Raw genomic sequence first — 3,867 nt, 5'->3', positions numbered from 1 at the left:
CAATGAAGTCATCAGACTAGCAAAATCCCCTTAAAATGACCAATTTTGGCAATTATATTTAAATACCTCCTTATTAAGTTGCTGCCTTATTAAGTTTCTCTGAAATAAGTTTCCTTATTAACTTACTTATTAAGTTTCTCTGAAAAGGAACAATAATCACAGCTAAAGATACAAAACTGGTCACATCCTTTGAACCAATGGTCCCAGTACTAGGTCTGCTTCTTCAGTATGTTGCTGAAAGCAAAGAAAGCGTGCTCACTAAAATGTTTGACAACAGCTTTCTATGAAATAGCAAAATAATGAAAACCAATAGGTCCAATGACTGAGTTATGGCTTACATAAGTCCTATCGTATGAACATACTGCTGTGCCTTTATGAAAATAATTTGAAAGCATAAAGAAAAACAGGATGGCACATAACATGATAGAATGAAGAAAGGGAAATTAAGTTAGGATGAGATATTTTTAAAAGTAATAGCATCAAAGCAATTTAATCATAAAAACAAAACGAAGGAAAATATCAGAAAGGCAAAAATGCACATTATTTAATATCTTAAGTTCATGTACTTATTTTAAAATGAGAATAAATTCACGGAAGTGAGGTAGGAGAATGTCTGCTTACAGGAAGAGAATCTTCAGAGAACAGAAGAGAAATAACTGCCTTATTTAAGGAAAAAACTTTCTTTGACAGTTGAGGCATACTTCAGGAAAGAGATAAATAAAAATGTAACTTCTTGAGGTTAAAAATGAAGTTTGAAAGTTTCAGCTCCTCTCAACAGGCCTGAGAAGCTGTCAGAGGCTTTTGGGCCAACGTTTAACAAGAGCTGTGACCTAAATGAGCAACAGATCTCTAGTTTGCAAGGACCAATGTGATTGGATTTTATGTAGTCACCTGGACAGCTGCTTCTGGGATCATCTGTGTCTGGCACCCAAGATGCTTCCTTTTTTTCCAACTGGTAGATCACATCTGGTTTGGAAACTGCAAATCCTGTTCAATGAAAATGTCCTAGGCTGTCATCATAGAGTTCTATCACAGAATATGTAGAATAGTGTACATTATAGAATTCTCTATTATATAACAGAAAAGTTCCTTCAAACTCTTAGTAGAAAGATGGGGAGATAAGATTGCTGAATGTATCTTATACAATCAACTGGTTAGCTTATTTTGTTTTGAAAAAAATTTTTTTAAGGTGGGGCTCAGTTGGAAAGGTGGAGGGAAAAGGAGGGTTTTTGGGTTTTTTTGTATTAGGGAGAAGAGAAATCACGTTTTTTTTTTTTTAAAGCATCCATAAAACTTGATAAAAGACTTCAAAATTAGTGTAAGCCCTCTTGGGAGAAAAAGTAGGCCTGCTAGAAGACCTCAAGCATAGTCCAGAGGACATTCTATATCATGGGGGAATGGATTAGTGTAGGACTTGGTAAAAAAAAAAAAATGGTTCAATTGACTCACTCCCTGCTTAGACAGTGGGAACATTGTGTATGATAAAATCTCCACTGGGCTTAAAATGAAAATCTTAGTCTTGAAGCATGGGAGAGGGGAAGATATATTCTCAAGGATAACAACAAAAGAAGAAATCAATTTCCCAGAATACTAAGCAAAGACCTTTTTTCCTGTAAACAAGTAACACAAGTAATCTGTCTCTTGGCTAAAAAAGCATTAGGAATATTTCCTCTCCCATACCAAAGGATAACAGTTAATATTTGGAAAGTTGTCATATTATGTATCAAGAATTCAAAGGGGTAGCTGTTCTTACCCAAAGACACCAAGTTCCTATAGTTTTCCAGCATCACATCCCTGTACAACTTTTTCTGAGATGGGTTCAATTGTCCCCACTCCTCACAGGTGAATTCCACAGCCACATCCTTGAATGTGAATGATGCCTGGAATACCAACAACATTTTGCTTACCCAACTGTAGCTCTAACTGTTGTGAAGTTCAAATGTAAACTGCCTTCCAGTAGGCTGAGGAAACTGAGCCAACTGAGTCAACCACACGAACTCCATTTGGTGATTCAATTCTACAGGCAGCTCAGTTCTTTTTCTGTTCATTTATATGTCTAGTCCAACTTCTGTTCTTTAAGAAAAAATTATTCAATTGTGAGAATTGAGAGAAAACCTTATTGCCTTTTTTGAACCTAGCCACATGTGGCCAGGAAACCAGATCATCTCTACCTGCTGTTCAGAGACCCTTAACTAAGGACCTGGGTTATGCTGATCAGAAACCCAGTCAGATCTAAAAAGACTGATTGATGTAAGAAGTGCTCACAGTTCTACATCTCAAGCAAACCATATGGCTTCTCTCAAAAGTCGCCCCACAGTGAAGAGTTAGTAAATGTTTCCAAGTTCCTTTCATTGTATACAGACACTTGGGAGCAGCCAGACATCTCTTTTCTGAATTCAGAGAATCAACCCTGTTGTCCCTGGAAAGGGGAAAAGAGTAATTTACAATAACTTCATTACCTATTTAAAAGGAACAGCAAGTTGTACATAATAGATCTGAAATTTTCATATGCAATCATCTTTTTTTATCATACTGTTCTGAAATGCTTGATTTATTCCATAAATTCCAAAGGACACGTATAAAGTTTTAGAAAACAATTCCTCTCTGATTAGTTTGTAAGCTCCTTAATGGCAGGAGCCATTATTATCATCCTTTATATCCTGCACACCTGGCCCAGAGGCTGGCACCTCTAGGTGCTTAATACATACTTAGTATTGTAAATGGCTCTAATGACACCAGTTTTATATGTGTGGGCTTTCTCCGTATTTCAGTTTTTGGGTTTTTTTTGACATCAGGGCTCCTACTTGTGCCCTCTGAGCTGAAGCAGCAAAATGGCTAATTCCTTTTCCATCTGCTGAAATAAAAAATGAAAATGAAATAGCTCAAGATCACTCTCCTATGGTCCTAAGTCTTCTCTTCCAATCTACACAAACCCAGTTCCTTTGGCCAATCAGCCTGATCTTTTCACAACTAAGACTACTACCTTCCTTTTTTTCATCCAATTGCTGTGTCTCTTGAAATGTGTTGCTCTGAAATGAACGTGAGTGTTCTCAATGTTCCTGCCACTCTAAGAACAAAGGACAGCCATCTGGCTCTGCCCTGAAATGCTTGTTTTCCTTAAATAAAAATAATATTAAAACTATACACACTTTTGATAGAAGGTGGAGACCACTACAGGAGAATGTTTCTTGAACTGTCAGATAAAGTCAGTATCATTGGCATTTTTGTGCAAGGAGCTCTGCTATAAAAGAGAATTAAATTTGGAGGGTGAAGGAAAGAAGTCTTCACAGAAATAAGACTGAGTGAAATGCCACAAAACCTTATAAAAAAAATAAAAGAAACTTTTCTAATTGCTCTCTAACCACTCATTCCTCACACTGATGATGCAGTCTCTGTTCCAATGCCCTTTCAATGCCTTCAGTGAAGCCTCTTCTCCAGGCACAAGAAGTCCTCAAACATAGCTGTTTGCCAGCATAGCAGGAGGCTGACATCATGTCTCTTCTGGTTGCCCCCATGCTAAAAGAGCCAGGTAGCCCAGGGGCTGTGGCCTTACCTGGAGAAGTTACCATAATTGCTTCAATTGCTGTGTATGTTCAATCACCTATGACATGCTTTCTTACAAGGATGGGCTTTAAAAAAAGGCCATTCTGTGGCCAGTAACATTTGGAAAATTCTTCACAAAGGTAAGGAGAAACACTGATTATTTCTTTTTGGAGGGCAGGACAATCAGGATTAAGTGACTTGCCCAAGGTGACACGGGTAGTATGTGTGTCAAATGTCTGAGGTCACATTTGAACTCAGGTTCTCCTGACTCCATGGTAGGAGCTCTACTCTCTGTCCCACCCAGCTGCCCCTAATACTTATTCT

At 37.8% G+C, this 3,867-nt stretch overlaps 1 long non-coding RNA gene across 2 annotated transcripts in view; it reads right to left on the bottom strand.

The window, feature by feature from the left end:
• Positions 1–134: 134 nt before the first annotated feature.
• Positions 135–3,867, bottom strand: part of LOC138152820 (uncharacterized) — a 7,238-nt gene continuing 3,505 nt past the window's right edge. Inside the window, exons 3-5 of one of the 2 annotated variants that reach the window (XR_011166206.1) lie at positions 1,754–1,880; positions 892–987; positions 135–234 (exon numbers count right to left, since the gene is read on the bottom strand). This is a non-coding gene — a long non-coding RNA (uncharacterized lncRNA). Of the gene's footprint in view, positions 235–270; positions 988–1,753; positions 1,881–3,867 lie in introns of those variants that run through there. The other variant, XR_011166205.1, reaches the window with a different exon arrangement.

This window comes from Petaurus breviceps, unplaced genomic scaffold (assembly GCF_028583685.1).
Source record: "Petaurus breviceps papuanus isolate PSGF00001 unplaced genomic scaffold, PetGlider_PUasm1.0 90937, whole genome shotgun sequence".
In the NCBI taxonomy this organism is placed as follows: Eukaryota; Metazoa; Chordata; class Mammalia; order Diprotodontia; family Petauridae; genus Petaurus; species Petaurus breviceps.
The sequence above is the reverse complement of the archived record's forward strand: the minus strand, read 5'-3'. Positions and strand labels throughout refer to the sequence as shown.